This window comes from Equus przewalskii, chromosome 21, assembly GCF_037783145.1.
Source record: "Equus przewalskii isolate Varuska chromosome 21, EquPr2, whole genome shotgun sequence".
In the NCBI taxonomy this organism is placed as follows: domain Eukaryota; kingdom Metazoa; phylum Chordata; class Mammalia; order Perissodactyla; family Equidae; genus Equus; species Equus przewalskii.
In genome coordinates this window covers 20,002,841-20,022,105 of record NC_091851.1, presented here as the reverse complement: position 1 = coordinate 20,022,105, position 19,265 = coordinate 20,002,841, and the positions used below count along the sequence as shown (strand labels likewise).

The 19,265-nt window shown below is 36.3% G+C and overlaps 1 protein-coding gene across 4 annotated transcripts in view; it reads left to right on the top strand.

Moving 5' to 3' along the window:
* The window catches only part of EBF4 (EBF family member 4), a 64,934-nt gene that overhangs the window by 15,035 nt on the left and 30,634 nt on the right, over positions 1–19,265 (top strand). The window lies entirely within an intron of this gene.

The following is a 19,265-nucleotide window of genomic DNA, read 5'->3' as shown; positions in this document are numbered from 1 at the left end:
GAAAACTAGGGAAATGCTTGGCAGGTTGCAGTCTTAGGACTGTCAAGATGGTGCATTGAAAACGCTTTCTCCCACCATGATCTTTTGAAGTTATTTTATTTCTTTTTGAATAGGAAATGCATATATAAGGTACAAAATTCAAAAGATACCAAAGAGGAAATAATGAGAAGGAAGCCTTCCCCCACCCCTGGTATAGCACACTGTACACACTTTTTTGTACGTTCTCTTTATTTTATTTGTGACAATATATCTTAGAGATCATTCCAGATTGGAACATAAACTCTACCTTATTCTCCTTTGAATAGATAAAACATTCACAAGGTGCAGGGATTCAAAAAGTTTGAAAGGGTTTACAGCAAAGTCGACCACCTCTGCCTCTGACCCATCCATTGCCCTCCACATAAGCAGCGACTGTTAGCAGTTTCTTGAATGTCCTTCCTGAGATAGCCTGTGCATAGACAAGAAAATACAGATATATATTCTTTTTGTGCCTTTCCTTCTATTTTTATAAAATTGTTGGCATACTAAATGTACTTTTTAGCACCTTTCTTTTTCTCTAAAAAACGTCTATCTAGGAGCTTATGTCAGGACACAGGAAGTCTCCTTATTCCTTTTTGCCACTGCAAAATATTCCATTGTATGGATGGACTGTAATTTCTTTAAATAGTCTCTATTGCTGGACATTTTGGCTGTTTTCATTCATTTTCAGGGATAAAATATGCTGCAGTGAATTATTTTGTCCATGTGTCATTTTGCACATATAGGAATTTATATGAAAGATGTTACTAGAAGTAGAATTGCTGGGTCAAAAGATATATGCATTTGTAATTTTGATAGTTATTGCCAGTTTACCTTCTGTAGAGATTATACCAATTAACATTCATACCATCAATTTTGAGAATGCCTGTTCCACACACTCTGGCCAATTGAGTATGTTGTTTATTCATTCAACAAATAATTTTTTAACATCTTCCCCATGCCAGGGTCTCTTCTATATGCTGTGGATTAAGCAGTGACCAAAACAGACAAAAAGCCTTGTGTTCATGGGCTTACAATCTAGCAGAGGAGAGAGACATAAACTACCTGAATGAGTAAAAAGTGTGACATGTTCGTTGGTGATAAAGGCTAAGGAGAAAAAGAAAGCCATCGCGGAAGATCAGAGAGTCCCCAGGAAGGGGATGTTGCAATGTAGAAGATTTAAGGAAAGCCTCACTGATAAGATGACATTTGAGCCAAGACCTGAAGAAAGAAGGGAGTGAGCCATGTATGAATTTGGGGCAAGAATGTTCTCAGCAGGCGTGTACCTGGTGTGTTTAAGGAACAGTGAGAAGGCCCAGGTGATTGGAGTGAGAGGACAGTAAGAGGGCATGATGTCAGAGAACTAATGGATGAGGCAGGAGGGAGGCACGATGGTGCAGGGCCTTGTAGGCTGCATGTAGACTATTGTAAAGACTTGGGCTTTTATTCTGAATGACATGGAAGCCATTGGGGAGTTTTGAGCAAAGGGGTATGCCCTGATTTACATTTTAGCAAGATCACTCTAGCTCCTGTGTTGAAGAGGACTTGTAGGAGGAAAGGGTGGAAGCAAGGAGATGAGTTAGGAAGCCGTTCCAACTATCTAGAAGAGAGATGACAGAGGCTGAGACAAGGGATGTTAGAGAGGAGGCTGTCAGAAGTGGCTGGATTCTAGATATATTTCATAGGCAGGACTCACAGGGTTTGTTATGGAAGGAGAAGCAAAGTGACAGAAAGAGAAGTCAAAGACATCGTCAAAGGGGACCAGCCCCGTGGCCAAGTGGTTAAATTCATGTACTCCACTTCGGCGGCCCAGGATTTCTCCAGTTCAGATCCTGGGCGCAGACCTAGCACCACTCACCAAGCCATGTGGAGGTGGCGTCCCACACAGCACAACTATAAGGACCTGTAACTAGAATATACAACTATGTACCGAGGGGCTTTGGGGAGAAGAATAAGGGGGAAAAAAGGAAGATTTGCAACAGATGTTAGAAAAGAAAAATAAAGACATCTCTAAGTTTTCTGGCCTGAGCAACTTAGGAGGATGGAGTTGCTGTTTATTAAGAAGAGGGAGGAGCTGGTTTGGGAGGAGGTTGATCAGGAGTTTGGTTTGGGGCATGTTTTGTTTAAAGTGCTTACTAAACATCCAGGTAGGGATGTTGAAAAAGCAGCTAAAACCATGAGTATAGATCTCAAGGGAAAGGTCCAGGCTACAGATATAAACTTGAATGAAGAAATCATCAAGGGCATGAGTGTTATTAAACATAGAAGAGGTTCAAGGACTGAATCCTGGGGTGTCTAGTGTTTAGAAGTCATGGAGATGTGGAACCAGCAAAGGAGAATGAGAAGGAACAGCCAGTGAAGTAAGAGGGAAATCAGAGGAGTGAAGTGTCCTGGAGGCCTAGATAAGAAAATATTCCCCAAAGGAGGCAATAGTCAACTGCATCAAATGCTGCTCATGCATGTGATAAGAAGACTAAGAATTGGCTGTTAGATTTAGCAACGCGGGGACATTGGTGACCTCAACAAGAGCTAGTTCAGTGGATTGTAGGGCCAGGAGTCTTATAGGAGTATGTCTGAGACAGGACAGGAGAAGAGAGATTAGAGAAATGACTAGAGGGACTCTGGAGTTTTGCTCGAAAAGGGGTCAAAGAAATATAGTGGTGGCTGGAGCATGGTGTAAGACCAAGAAAAAAGATAGCTTCTTCATATGCTGATGAGAAAAACGCAGTCAGAACTGGGAAAATGATGATGCAAGAGATAGAAGGGAGAATTGCTAAAAGCATGTCCTTTAGTGAGCAAAGGGCACGGGATCTCATGCACGGGACTGATTTTAGCTGGGAGCATAGATGTTTATCCAAGGAAACAGCAGGGAAGACAGAGAACCTGGACACAAAGTGTGTAAATGGGTATCTCCAATGTAGGAGCTTGCAGACATTCTCTTCTGAATGCTTTGTTTTCTCAGTGCAATAAGAAACAAGGTCAGCAGTTGAGGATGAGGATGGAGAGGCAGACACTAGGGCATGAGATAGTTGTCCAGGAGGGTGAATAGGCCATGGAAAGCTTGTGTGATTGCCAGGCAGCGCTAAGGACCTGCCTGAGGTTTGTGGTCATAAATTTAAAGTGAGGGCTTTCTTTGACCGTGCAGAGCTGCACAGATGCAGGCACAGAGTGGTGGCATATAACCAGATTTCGGAGTTTGCCAGGTAAGTACAATGAAACATGAGAGGGCAAGAGTGTGCAAAGTGCATGCAAGGGGTGTTTACAAAAATAGAACCAGGAATTTAAGCTAGGTAAGGAGAGGAATATGGGAGGGTGAAGAGAAGGCAGGATGAACGGAACGCAGATTCTGATGGGACCAAAGAATTATTGGAGTTGAGAGACTAGAAGAGGGTTGAGCTGAAGGTTAGAAGGTGGTTAGAGAGTAGGTTGCTTGTAGGCAGGCTTATTCAGGAATTTATTAGTAATGTGTGGCCAAGGGAGGGTGGCCAAGGTCATAGGAGGAGAGGTGCTCAAGGACTGGAGAGGAGAATGTGTTGGAAGAATTATCTATCTATGTTGATATTGAAATCACCAAGAATTATGACAGGACCAATGTTCAAAAGCACATATAGTGTTCCAGGAGTGAAATCTTTAAAGAGTGAAGACAAACGATCTCAAGGTTGAGAAATGACTGCAACAAGCAATGGGTGCTATAATTATTTTTTGTCTTTCTCCATCATATAAATGAACTGTGATATCCCAGTGAATTCCATTTCTCTTACACTGAGGTTGAGCACATTTTCATGAATTTAAAGTCTGTTTGTATTTCCTTTTCTGTAAAGTATCTGTTCATATCCTTTGTTTTTCTGTAAAGGATTGGCTTTTACTGATTTGTAGGAGTATATTTGTATTAAGGGAATTAGATGTTTGTCATGAGTTGTACTTATTTTTTCCTAGTTGGTTGTTGTCTTTTAACTTTTCTTAGGGTGACACTTGCCCAATTCCTCTATCTTTTAAGTACTCTGGATTTTTATTATATTTAGAAAGGCCTTTCTCATGCCAAGATTATTTTTAAAAATTTATCCTGTGGTTTCTTCTAGTACTTTTATGGCTTCATTGTTTACATTTAAATATTGATGCATTTGAAAAAATTTCATTATGATGTCCAATATGATACATACAAAAGAAAAATATAGCAAAATAGAAATTATGAAGCATAATAATCAATGTAGTGCTATGAACCTACCAACAAACTTAGAACATTAAAAATTCCACTGAAGCCACCTCTATGTTCCTTCCCGGTCCCATATCACCGCCTACCCCTCCCCTAAAGGTAGTAAGTAAATTGAGCTGTGTGTTTATCATGGCCTTTCTTTTTAAAAAATACTTTACCACAGATTAGGTAATCTTAAACAATAGGTTGTTTAGTTGTGCTTCTGTTTAACTCGGCAAAAGTGATATCACCTTGTAGTAGTCTTCTAAAATGTTCTTTTTCAATTCTGCGTTATATTTCTCAGATTTTTCTCTGTTGCTGTATTTAGCTGTAGTTTATTGTATCGCATTTTTGCTGCGGTAAGCAAAGGTGCTGTAACCATTCTTGTTTGTCTCTCCTAATGTGAGTAGGTACCAGAGTTCGTTAGGCTATAGACCTAGGATTGGAGTTGCCAGGTCGTAGGGTATGCTCATGGTCAACTTTATGAGTCAATGTCCAGCTGTTTCCCAAGGTGATTGTGCTGAGGAACACCCTGCCCACACTGACCAAGTTCCTGTTGTTCCACATCCTCACCAATGCTTAATATGTCAAACTTCTTAATATTTGCCGGTTTAGTGGGTGTACACAGAATTTTGTGGTGGACTTAATTTGCATTTTTCTGATTACTAGTGAACTTAAACATCTTTTTATTTGTTTATTGGGTTTTGTATTACTTCTGTTAAGTAGTTGCTGAAGTCTTTTGCCCACTTTTCTTTTTGAATTGTTTGGGTTTTTTCATATTGATGTTAATGGTTCTTGTAGACCCTAGATACTGATCCTTTGTCAAGGAAGTATATTTCAAGCATCTCAATGGAGTTGAATTTATCAGTATTTTCCTCATGGTCTTTACTCTGTGTTTTATTTAAGAAATCTTTCCCGGGGCCGGCTCCGTGGCCGAGTGGTTAAGTTCGCGCGCTCCGCTGCGGCGGCCCAGGGTTCGGATCCCGGGCGCGGACACGGCACCCCTCAGGCCACGTTGAGGTGGTGTCCCACATCCCACAACTAGAAGGACATGCAACTAAGATATACAACTGTGTATGGGGGCGGGGGGAAGGGTTGGGGGAGATAAAGCAGAAAAAAAAAAGATTGGCAACAGTTGTTAGCCCAGGTGCCAATCTTTAAAAAAAGGAAGAAAGAAATCTTTCCCTATGCCAAGTCAAAGATATTCTCCTATATTTTCTTCTAAAGGTTTCATAGTTTTTCTCTTTTACATTTAGGTTTGTAATCCATGTGGAACTAATTTGGGGGCATGGTGTGAATTAAGGAATCAATGTAATTATTTTTACTTATATATCACTAATTATTCCACTATTAATTATTTAGTTCATCCTTTCCCACCAAACTGCGGTACCATCTATGTCCCAAATCGAGTTTCCTTCTATTTTGTGGGTCTGATTCTAGAATCTTTGTTTTTATTCCTTTGGTCTGTCGATGATTCTTGTGCTAGCATCACATTGTTTTAATGACTATAGCTTTGTAATAATGATATAGACAAGTGTGTAGAGCAAGTCTCCCACCTTCTCTTGTTCTTCAAGGGAGGACTGGCATTTTGGCATTTTGTCTTTCCATATAAATTTTAGAATTCACTTATAAAGTTACACACACACACACATATCTTTGGGGATTTTGATTAATCTTACAATTAACTTATATGTCAATTTGGAGGAGAATTTACATCTTCTTGCTACTGAGTCTTCCTATCCACAAATATAGTGTGTTTCTCCATTAATATAGATCTTCTTTAATGCCTTTCAATAAAGTTTTATAATTTTCTCAATAAAGGCCACCTACACTTATTGTTTTCATTCATTTAGTCAATATTTATTGAGCATCTAGTATGTACGAGGCACTGTTCTAGGATCCAGAAATACCAGAATAAACAAAACAGACAAAAATATCTATACTCATGGAGGGAAAAGACATGAGAGTGGGCAATAAAAAATAATTATAAGTATGTTAGAAGGTGATAAGTGGAAAAAATAGAAAAAAATAAAACTGAGCAGGAATTTGGAGTTGAAGGAGGTGCAATTTTAAATGGAGTGGTCACAGTAGGCAAGATTGAGAAGGTGGAGTTTGAGGAAAGACTTGAAGGGGTGAGGAAATGAGCCATTCTGATATGTGGTATGGGTAGCTTATTTCTAGGTACAATTTATATTTTGTTGCTGTTGTAAATTATATCTTTTGTTATGTTTTCTGTTTATTGATAGTAAAGAGAAATGCAATTGATATTTACATGTGGATCTTTGTCTTTAGACTTGTTTTGTTTTGTTTTTTACTATATAGACGGCCATCTTACGCAAACGATGACTGTTTTGTTTTTCCTATCCAATCCTTATGTTGTTTTTTTCTTGCTCTGTTGCACTGACTAGAACGTCAACTACGGCCTTGGCTATAAACAGTGGTAATGGGCATTCTTGTCATGTTTTCGATTTTAGAGACAATGCTTCCAGTGTTTCACCATTACAACCGTTGTTAATTGTAGCTATTTGGTAGCTATATATCATCAGGTTAAAAGTTTGGTAACATTTTTGGGTTGTTGGGTTTTTTAAATCATGAATAGATATTGAATTTCACGTGTTGCTTTTCTCCACATATATTGAGTTGACCATATAGTTTTTCTCCTTTAAACTATTAATGTACTGAATTTCATTAATAGATTTTCTAATACTGAATTTCTCCTGGTATAAACCTAACTTGATGATTTACTATCTTCTTTATATGCTGCAGGATTTGCTCTGTTAATAATGTGTTTAGAGTTTTTGCATTTATGTTCAACAGTAATTGACTTGTAATTTTCTCTTCTTATAATGTCCTAGTATGAGTTTGACAATCAGTGGCATACCAGCCTCAGATAATTAGGTGGAGCGTATCCTTTCTTTGACTATTTGCTGAATGAGTTTGGATGAGTTCGGAATGATTTGTTGCTTGAAAATTTGTTATAATTTACCTTGAGTTTTGGGGAATGAGGAGGAGAAAATTTTTAAACCATTGATTCAATTTTTTAGTGGTCATAGAACTATTTAGGCCTTCTATGTATTTTTTACTCTGTTTTGGTGAGTTATATTTTTTAAGGAATTTGTACGTCGTACCTAAGTTTTCAGATTTGTTTCCGTAAAGTTGTTCATGGTGTTCTCTTATCTTTTTGATCTCCACTGTATCTTTAGCCGTGAGCCTTTTCCATTCTTGATATTAATTGTTTGTATCCTATCTTTCTCCTTGATAAGTTCCAACAACAATTTGTTTTTTATTAGTCTTTTTCTAAAAACTAACTTTTAGCTTTTTCAGTCTTTTTCTAATGTGTTTGTTTTGCACTACATTCATTCTGCATTTATCTTTATTATCTCCCTTCTTCTTTTATTGGGTTTATTTTGTTGTTCTTTTCTAACTTCTTAAGCTGGATGCTTAGCTCATTAATTCTTAGCCTTCTTCTTTACTAATATAATCATTTAAGGCTATGACATTTCCTTAAAATACTACTTTTCCTGTATCTCACATTTCCATATCTCATATTTTCATTATCTCTCAGTTCCAAGGATTGTTAAATTTCTCTTATGAGTTTTCTGTTAATAAATGAGCTATTTATGTGTTTTTCTTTATTCTTTATTTTTAAATTAACTTTGTGATGTATAATTGATATGCAATAAAATGTGCATAAAGTATACAATTTGAAAAGTTTTGACGTATGTATACGCTGATGAAATGATCAGCACAGTTGAGATAGTGACCATATCCTTCCCCAAAAGTTTCTTACGCACCCTTGGAATCTCTCCCTCTATCCCCTTACCTCCATCCTCAGGCGACCATGGATCTGCTTTCTGTCGTTATAGATTTGTTTGCGTTTTCTAGAGTTTTGTATAAATGGAATTATACAGTATGTGCTTTTTTTGTCTAGCTTCTTTTGCTCAGCATAATTATTTTTTTGAGTTTCATCCGTGTTGTATATATCAATAGTTCATTTCTTTTTATTGCTGAGTAGTATTCATTTTATGAACATAGCAAAATTTGTTTGTGCCTTCATCTCTTGATAGACATTTGGGTTGTTTCCAGTTGGGACTATTACAAATAAAGCTTTATAAACCTTTATGTGCAAGTCCTTGTATGGACAAATGTTTTCATTTCTCTTAGGTAAAATACCTAGGAGTGGAATGGTTGTATCATACAACAAGTGTATGTTTAACTTTATAAGTAATTGCCTGTTTTCCAAAGTGGTTGTACTATTTTACATTCCCATCAACCTGAGAAGGCTCTTTTTAATTTTAGCCATTCTAATAGGTGTGTTGTGCTAGCTCATTATGGTTTTAATTTGCATATCCCTAATGACTAATGATGCTGAACATCTTTTCAGGAGCTTATTTGCCATTTATATATTTCCTTTGGTGACGTGTCTGTTCTAATTTTCCATTACCCTTCTTTTTTTATGGGTTGTTTTTCGTATTACTCAGTTGTGTGAGTTCTTTATATATGTTCTGTGGATAAAAGTCAGATATATATTTTGCAAAGAATTTTTCCCAGTCAGTGGCGTGTCTTTTCATTCTCTTAACAGTGTTTTTTGAAGAGTATGAGTTTTTAATTTTCATAAAGTCCATTTTATAAATTTTTCCCTTTGTGTGTTGTGCTTTTGGTGTCGTAGCTTAAAAATCTTTGCCTAACTCAAGGCCACAGTAATATTCCCCTTTCTTCTATAAATCTTGTACTTTTAGGTTTTAAATTTAGGTTTAGGACCCATTTTGAGTTAATTTTTGTAGGTGATGAGAGGTATGAATTCAAGGTGCTTTGTTTTGTGACATTCATTTCTTCTAGCACCATTTCCTTTAAAAAGCTATCCTTTGTCCATTACATTGCCTTTGCTCCTTTGTAAAAAAGTCAGTTGCTTATATATGTGTGGGGTTATTTCTGGACTCTCCATTCTCTTCCATTGATCCATTAGTCTAGCTTTTATGCCAATACCACTCTGTTTTTATTACTGTTGCTTTAAAATAATTCTTGAAATCACATAATTTAGGTTCTCCAAGTTTGTTTCTTCATTACAACTTTTTTCTTTGCATTTCCATATGAATTTGGGGATCAGCTTATCAATTTCTACAAAAAGAACCATTGAGATCTTGATGGGGATTACTTTGAATCTATAGATCAATTTGGGAAAACTGATATCTTAACAATATTGACTCTTCCAACCCATGAACAAAGTATATATCTCCATTTATTTAAATTTTTCTTTAATCTCTCTCATCAATCTTTTGTAGTTTTTAAAGATTTTATTTTTTCCTTTTTCTCCCCAAAGCCCCCTGGTACATAGTTGTATATGCTTAGTTGTGGGTCCTTCTAGTTGTGGCATGTGGGATGCCACCTCAGCACGGCCTAATGAGCGGTGCCATGTCCGCGCCCAGGATTCGAAACGGCGAAACCCTGGGCCACTGCAGTGGAGCGCAGGAAATAACCACTCGGCCACGGGGCCAGCCCCCTTTTTTTTTTTAAGATTTAACTTTTTCCTTTTTCTCAAATTTTTGTAGTTTTTAGACTACAGATCTTTCACATCCTTTGGTCAAATTTATCCCTTAGTATTTCGTTATTTTCATGCTATTGTAAATGCTATTTTAAATTTTAATTTCCAATTATTTGTTTCTGTATATAAATATGCATAGTTTTTGTATATTGATCTTGTAGCCTCCTTAAACTCACTTATTAGTTCTAGTAGCTTTTTAAAGAGTCCATTCGATTTTCCACATAGACAATCTTGTCATCTGCAAATAAAGACACTTTTATATATTCCTTTCCAATCTGGTTGTCTTTTACTTATTTTTCTTGCCTGATTATACTGGCTAGACTTTCCAGTACAATGTTGAATAGTAGTGGTGAGAATGAGAATGGACGTCTGTCTTAGTCCTTGTCTTAGGTGGAAAGCACTCAGTCTTTCACCATTATGTATGTGTGTATATATGTATGCAGCTATACGTTTTTCATACATGCCTTTTATCAGGTTGAGGAAGTTCCCTACTATTTTTAGTACTGAGAATTTTGTCAGGAGTAGATGTTAGATTTTGTCAAATGCTTTTTTCTGCATCTATTGAGATGATCATATTTTTTTTCTTTGTTAGTTCAATATGATGAATTGCATAAATTGGTTTTCCAATGTTAAACCAGCCCTACATTTCCCAGATAAACCTCACTTGATCATAGTGTATTATCTCTTTAATATACTGTTGGGTTTGGTTTAAATTTTGATTAAACTTGATTAAAATCTTTAGAATTTTTGCATCTACATTCATGATGCAATTTGTCTGTAGTTTTCTTGTAATTTATTTGTCTCGTTTTGGTATCAGGTATGCTGATTCTATGAGGCCATAGAATGAGTTGGGAGGTATTTCCTCTTCTTCAATTTTTGGAAGAGTTTGTGTAGAACTGGTATTACATCTTAAGTGTTTGGTAGAATTCACTAATGAAGCCATCTGGGCCTGGAGTTTTCTTTGTGGCAAGTATTTTAACTATAATTTTAGTGTCTCTAATAGAATAGGTTATCTACTTCTAGAATTGGTAATTTGTATCTTTCAAGGAATTTGTCCATTTCTTGACTTTGTTGGCATAAAATTGTTCATAATATTCCCTATCCATCTAATATCTCTAGAATCTGTAGTGATGTCACCATTCTCGTTTCTGATATTGGCAACTTGTATCTTCTCTCTTTTTTTCCTGATCAGTCTGGCTACAGGTTTATCCATTTTATTGATCTTCTAAAAGAACCAGCTTTTGATTTCATCAATTTTATCCGCTGTTTATCTGTTTCCTATTTTGATATTTATTAGTTCCTTTCTTCGCTTACTTTGGGTTTAATTTCCTCTCCTTTTTCTGATTTCCTAGAATAGAAGCTGAGGTTGTTGATTCAAGATCTTTTTTTCTGTCTAAAATAGACCTTTAGTGCTATACATTTCTCCCTAAATACTGCTTTAGGGGCATCCTACAAATCCTGATATGTCATATTTTCATTTCCTTTCAGGTAAAAATACTCTCTAATTTCCCTTTCGAGTTTTTCTTCCCCCATGTGCTATTTAGTTTCCAAAAATTTGGTGATTCTCCTAGGACCTTTCCATTATTGATTTCTAATTTAAATCAATTGTTTTCAGAGAACATACACTTTGTACGATTTTAATCCTTTTGAATTTCTTGAGATTTGTTTTATGGCCCAGAATATAGCCTACCTTGGTGAATGTTTTGTATGCAGTTGGGAAGAGTGTGTACTCCATTGTTGTTGGATGGGGTGTTCTATTAATATCAAATAGATTAGTTGACAGTATTGCTTGAGTCTAGTATATCCTGTCTGATTATCTGCCTGTTGATTCCGTTATTAAAATCGCCAACTATTATCGTGGATTTGTCTCTCTCTCCTTGAGGTTCTATCAGTATCGCTTCATATAATTTGAAAAACTGTTACTAGGTGCATAAATTTTAGGATTGTTATGTCCTCTTGTTTAATTCACTCCTCTATCATGAATCCATGAAACCTATTTTGATAATAATATAGCCTTTCCAGCTTTCTTTTGACTAGTATTAGCATTAAATCTTTTTCCATTCTTTTACTTTTAATTTGTTTGTGTCTTTAGATTCAATATGCACTTTCTGTAGACATTAGTTCAGTCATTTTTTAAATCCAATCTGATAATCTCTACCTTTTAATTGGGATATTTAGACCATTTACATTTAATGCGATTGTTGATATGGTTAGCTTTGAGTGTATCATTTTGATATTTGCTTTCTATTCTGTCTCTTCTTTATTCTTTTTTTCACATTCTTTTAGATTATTCAGGTATTTTTTAATTTTTCCATTTTATCTCCTTTGTCGGCTTATTAGCAAAACTCTTTATTTTGTTATTTTAGTGATTGCTTTAGGACTTAAAGTACACATCTCTTTTTTTAATGTTAATTTTTTATTTCTGTATCATTGAGACCTGTCTTGTTATTTGTCTAGCTTTTTTTATTTTTTTGGGAGAAAGATTGGCCTTGTGCTAACATCCATTGCCAATCTTCCTCTTTTTGCTTGAGGAAGATTATCCCTGAGCTAACATCTGTGCCAATCTTCCTCTATTTTGTATGTGGGATGCTGCCACAGCATAATTTGGTGAGCAGTATGTAGGTCTATGCCCTGGATCTGAACCTGCAAACCCCGGGCTGCTGAAGCAGAGCACATGAACTTAACCACTATGCCACCAGGCCAGCGCCTAAAGTACACATCCTTAACTTATTGCAATCTACCTTCAATTATACCACTTCGTGTGTAATATGCTATTGTTGTCATGAATTTTATTTTTACATATGTTACAAAATCCACAATACATTGATGTTATTTTTGTTTAAACAATTATTTTTAGAGATTTAAATAATATGAAAAATATCTTATATATTTACCCATGTAGTTACCATTTCTAGTGCTCTTCATTCTTTTCTGTAGATCCAGATTTCCATCTGGTATCATTTTTCTTATGACTGAAGGACATCCTTTAATATTTCTTGTATTTTTTGAAAGATATTTTTGCTAGGTATAGAATTCTAGGTTGACAGTTGTTGTTGTTATTGTTGTTGTTTTAAGATGTTGCTCCACTGTCTTTTCTCTTGCGTTCTTGATGAGAAATCTGATACCATCATTATCTTTGTTCCTTTGTACCTAACATGTCTTTTATCTCTGGCTGCTCTTAAGATTTTCTCTTTATTCATTTTTAGCAACTTCATTATCACATATCTTAGTATCATTTTTCTTCATGTTTCTTGTGCTTGGAGTTCATTGATCATTTTGGATCTATAAGTTTACAGTTTTCATTACATTTAGAAAGTTTTTCACCATTATTTCTTCAGGTATTTTTTCTGCCCCCTTCCTCCTTTGAGGACTCCAATTACCCAAATATTAAAATGGTGGAGGTTGTCCTGCAGCTTACTAATAATCCTTTCATTTGGGGTTTGGTTTTTTTTTTTTTTTTCTGTTTTTCATTTTGGATAGCTTCTACTGCTATGCCTTCAAGTTCCCTAATCTTTTCTTCTTCAATGTTTCATCTGTTGTTAATTCTGTCCAATATATATTTTATCTCCAACATCGTAGTTTTCATCTCCACAAGTTTGATTTGAATCTTTTACAAAGTAGAGACTTCCATGTCTCTATTTACATTTTTTTAACACACCAAGTACAATTATAGTAACTCTTTTAATGTCCTTTTCTCCTAATTCTAACATTTGTGTCTATTCTGTATCACTTTCAATTGATTGATTATTCTCCTCATTATGGGCCATATTTTTTTGCATCTTGGCATGCCTGGTATTCTGTGAGTGGATGCCACACACTGTGTATTTTTCCTTGTTGGGTGGTGGAAATTTTTGTACTCCTATAAATCTCCTTGAGCTTTGTTCTGGGATGCAGTTAAGTGACTTGGAAATAGTTTGATCTTTTTGAATCTTGCTTTCATGATTTATTAGATGGGCCCATAGCAATACTCAGTCTGGGATAATTATCCCGAACTGCTAAAGTAAGATCTTCCTGAATACTCTACCCAATGTGCCATGAATTATGAGTGTTTTCAGCCTAGCTAATAGAAACAGGCACTATTCCTATCTCTATGTGAGCACCAGAATTGTTCCTTTATTCCTTTTGGGTGATTCTTTCCTTGGCCTTAGGCAGTTTCCTCATATGCATGCACTGATGAATACTCTAGTAAATACTCAAGGAGGACCCTCCACAAGTTTCTGCTTTCTCTTTCTATGTACCTCTCACCTCTTTGAGACTCTGTCCTATGAAATCTAGCTACCTTGGTCTCTCTGGACTCTCAGCTTCATCTCCTCAACTCTGGGAGTCTGCTGGGCTCTGCCTCAGTTTCCCCTCCCTGTGCTGCAGCTTGGAAACTCTCAAAATGATATGGTGGGAGTTTTGTCAGGTTCACCTCATTTATTTCTCATCTTTCAGGGATCACTGTCCTTTGTTGTCTGATGTCTATTGTCTTGAAAAATGTCGTCACGTATATTGTCTGGTTTGTTTCGTGTTCTATTTTTTTCAGGCTGTAGGTAAATGTGGTCTCTGTTATTCCATCTTGGCTAGAGGCAGAAGTGAGTTTTGTAATTTCCAAACGTGGAATTTTTGTAGTTATTTTTGTCACTAATTTCTAACCTAATCATGTGTCTAATTGGGTCTACCATTTTACATATGTCCATTAAATCAAGATTATTAATTGTGTTTTTCAGAGCTGTCTTTATCTGCTTGATCTATTAAAAATTGAGAAATTAGGTTACAATCTTCCATGAGAACTTTCAGTTTATCTTTGTGAGTTTCATCAATATTTGATATGTATTATATATATAATATATGTGATATTTATAATTAATATATAATCAGTAATATGTATGTTATTGACTGTTTTATTAAGTGTGGATGAGTTTTAAAATCTTAGAACTTTCTTCTGAATTGAAACTTGTATCAGTATTTATTGATCCTTTATTTCTAATAATATTTTTGCTAAAAAGTCCTTTTTGTCTGATATTATTTAGAGGCTCTCTCAACTTACTTTTGGTTATATTTACCTCATATACCTTTTTCCATCCTTTTATTTTCAAACATTGTGTGTCCTTATGTTTCAGATAGTTCTCTTTTAATGGCACATTGCTGATTTATTTTTTAGAATCTAGTCTATTTTTTAACTGGCAAGTTTAGTCCACTTTATTGAGATTACTGATTTATTTCAACTATTTTCTACCGTCTTACTTTGTGCTTTCTATTTGTTCCATTTTTTCTATGTTTCTTTGTTTTCCCTTTTTCCTATTTAAAAAATTGAATATTTTGTTTGGTGTAGTGTATGTGTTTGTTTTTCAGTTTTTCCCTTTATTGGTTTAGAAGTTTATTTACTTCATTTCTATTCTTTTAGTGACTACTCTTGAAATTTACTATATATTCTTAATAAAATCATAGTTCCTTTCCTGACTAATATTAGAATCTTTGACAGTGGTATGCTGGAGCTGGCTCATACCGGTTCACAAAAGCTAATTGTTAGCATCTCTTCTCAACTCCATAATCACTGACATCACGTTGGTAGCTTGAAATCAGCCATGGGGGGACATATATATCCGTGGAAATCAACAAACATTATAAATCAGGGGTTTTTCATCTCTGAAAATGGTTGTTAAACATTTACCAGCACACCACTGATCTTGGACCATTCTACTACTCCTGCCTTATTTATAAGGCTTATTTATAAGCCATGTAGTTCAGAATTTCAATTCTTTTTAAATTCCACATATTGTTATTATTCTTTTTATTATATGTGAACAATTTTTCTTTAGATTTACCAAATTTTTGCTCATATTTTCCTTCTTGCCTCTCACAACTTCCTCTAGGGTCATTCTCTCTCTTTCTGAAGTACATCTTTTAGAAGTTCCTACTTTAGTGAAGGGCTGTGGTGGTAAACAGTATGCGCGCCTTTGTTTTACTATTAGTGTCTTTATATCATTCTCTTTCTTGAAAGATGGTTTTCCTGGGAGCACAAGTCTAGGTTGACAGTTATTTTTTACTTAGCACTTTGAAAATATTTGTGTTGTTGCTGTTGAAAAGTATGGCATAGTTGTCATTCTTTTGTGGGTAAACTCGCCTTTCTCTCTGGCTATAAAGAAGAGCTTCTCTGGGTTTGGCCCCATGGCCCCCCCGTGGCTGAGTGGTTAGGTTTGCGCTCTGCTTCAGCGACCTGGGCTTTCACTGGTTTGGATCCTGGGCACCAACATGGCACTGCTTATCAGGCCACGCTGAGGCAGCATCCCACATGCCACAAGTAGAAGAACCCACAACTGAAAAATATACAACTATGTACTTGGGGGATTTGGGGAGAAAAAGCAGGGAAAAAAAAGATGAGCTTCTTTTTGTCTTTGGAGTTCTTCAGTTTCATTCTAAGGTATCTAAGTGTGGATTTTTTTTTATCCTGCTTAGAATTTGTTGGCCTACTTATATCTGTGGATTTATATCTTTCATCAGTTTTGGAAATCTGTTAGCCTTTATCTAATGTTACGTCTCATTCATATTCTCTCTTTTCTCCTCTGGCACTTCAAATGACACTCCAATTTAGACTTTTGATTCTACTCTCCATATAGCCTAAACAATTTTATATTTCTGACCTACTTTCCTCTTTGTGCTGCATTCTGGGTAATTTTTTTATCGATCTTCCAGTTCATTAATTCTCTGTTTAGTTGCATCTAAACTATTATTTAATTCATCCATTAAGCTTATAATTTCAGTGATTTTACTTTTCATTTCTAAAAGTTTTATTTAGTTCTTTTTCAAATATGTCTAGCTACTTGCATAGTCTCTTGTTGCTTACTCGTTTTCCTTTAATAAACTTTTTTATTTCTGTAAAGTTTTTGTGGTTATTTCCCATTCTGTATTTGATGATTCTGATATCTGAAACTTGGGGTACTAAATCTCTTGTTCATTACTTCTGCTGACTCTCATTCTTGATGGTTTGTTTCTTTGTTTGGTGTTTTTGTTGTTATTGTTGTGATAGTGATGATTTTGGCTCATATATGGTTGAACCAAATCTGGGCCAAAATGGGATGCTTTCCTCTGAAAGAATTTGTGTTTGAGGCTACCAGGAATAGAGGGTGCTACCAACATGGGACCTTTCCAGATTCCCCTGAGGATCCAGCATCATCCTCTGAGGTGAGGTGGTCTCTATTCTGCATCCTAGTGCTTATATTGGCATTTGCCACCAGGACAATCCTAATATTTGTGTTAGCTCATAATTCATGGTTCCCACTCACATTTCAACTCACTTGCTTTTGTTTTTTAATATCCTTGGAGATTCTCCTTGCCTTTTAGATTAAAGCTCGTGATCTAGTTATATTGGGAAGGCACTTCAAGATATGTAGTCTGCCAGAATACTGGACAAGGAAATCATCCATTTGGAATTGACTCTGGTGAAAGGGAGGAAATATGGGTCCACCTCTATTTTTTTCTGATGGCTTCCAGTTGTCCCAACATCAATTATTGAATAATCCATCTTTCCCCACTAATTTTAATGTCACCATGCTATATTCTAAACATAATTGTATGTATTTCTGGACTTTCCATCCCTATTTCATTATTCCATCTACTTATTCATTTATAAATATGCTGTTTCAATTTTTGAAGCTTATAACATGTTTTAGTAACTGGCAGATCTAGTACTCCCTCCCCACTACTCTTATATTTTAGAATTTTCCCAACTATTTTAAGTTATTTTTTATATCAACCTTACAATTAAGTTGTCTAGGTCACCAAAACATTACCTCCTGATGTCATATTTTTAATTGGGGTAAAAAACACATAACAAGGGGCCAACCCCGTGGCCAAGTGGTTAAGTTCATGCGCTCCACTTCAGCAGCCCAGGGTTTCTCTGGTTTGGATCCTGGGCGTGGACATGGCACTGCTCATCAGGCCATGCTGAGGCGGTGTCCCACATAGCAGAGCCAGAAGGACCTATAACTAGAATATACAACTATGTACTAGGGGGCTTTGGGGAGAAGAGGAAGAAAATAAAATAAAATAAAGATTGGCAACAGATATTAGCTCAGGTGCCAATCTTTAAAAAAGTATTAAATAAATAATGTAAAATTTACCATGTTTACCATTTTTGTTGTCATTCTTGAGCACATATGCTGTGCCTGGGACTGTGCTAAATGCTTTACTTCAATCTTATTTAATCCTTGCAACATCCCTGTGAGGTAGGCATTATTTCCCCCTTTTCAGCTGAGGTACTTGGGGCTCTGAAGGTTAAATACCTTGACCAGAGTCTTACAGGTGAGGAACTAGGAGAACCACAGCTGTATCCAGATCTCTCTGTCTCTTGAGCTTAAGCGGGCCTGCTGCCTATTTCCCCATGTCTGATCTGTCGTAGGCCTTCTCAGGGCTTTTTTGTACCGTCTCTGGGTTGGCCCCTTAACCCTTCTGTCTCTCTCATGAGCCTGGTTCAGACCCTCCTCACCCTTTTCTCATTATTGCAGCAGCTTCCTTGCTGTTATCCCTGTCTTTACCAAGTTGCTCCTGCTTCCACGCCATCTCACTCTGCTACCAGTTTAATCTTCCAAAAATAGTTTTTCTTTATTTATTTATTTTTAATTATTTTATTGAGGTCGTAATGGTTTATAATATTGTGTAATTTCAGGTGTACATTATTATTTATCTGTTTCTGTATAGACTGCCTCATGCTCACCACCAATAGTCTAATTTTTATCCGTCACCATATATATGTGCCCCTTTACCCCTTTCGCCCACCCCCTAATGCCCTTCCCCTCTGGTAACCACTAATCTGTTCTCTTTATCCATGTGTTTGTTTATCTTCCACATATGAGTGAAGTCATGCAGTGTTTGTCTTTCTCTGTTTGGCTTGTTTCACTTAAAATAATACCCTCGAAGTCCGTCCACGTTGTTGCAAATGGGACAGTTTTGTCTTTTCTCGGGGGTAGGGGGAGGAATATTGGTCTTGAGTTAACATCTATGCCAGTCTTCCTCGATTTTATGTGGGATGCCACCACAGCGTGGCTTGATAAGCAGTGCTAGGTCCATGCTGGGATCTGAACCTGCGAACCCTAGGCTGCTGAAGCAGAGCATGTGAACTTAATCACTACACAGCCTGGTCGGCCCCAATTTTGTCCTTGTTTCATGGCTGAGTAGTATTCCATTCTATATATATACACCACATCTTAATACACTTGTCAGTTGATGGGCACTCGGGTTGCTCCACGTCTTGACTAATATGAATAATGCAGCAATGAACGTAGGGGTGCATAAGTCTCTTTGGATTGTTGATTTCAAGTTCTTTGGATAAATACCCAGTAGAGAGAAAGCTGGATCATATGGTATTTCTATTTTTAATTTTTTGAGAAATCTCCATACTCTTTTCCATAGTGGCTGCACTAGTTTGCATTCCCACCAGCAGTGTATGAAGGTTCCCTTCTCTCCACATCCTCTCTGTCATTTGTCATTTTTTGTCTTGGTGATTATAGCCATTCTGACATGTGTAAGGTGATA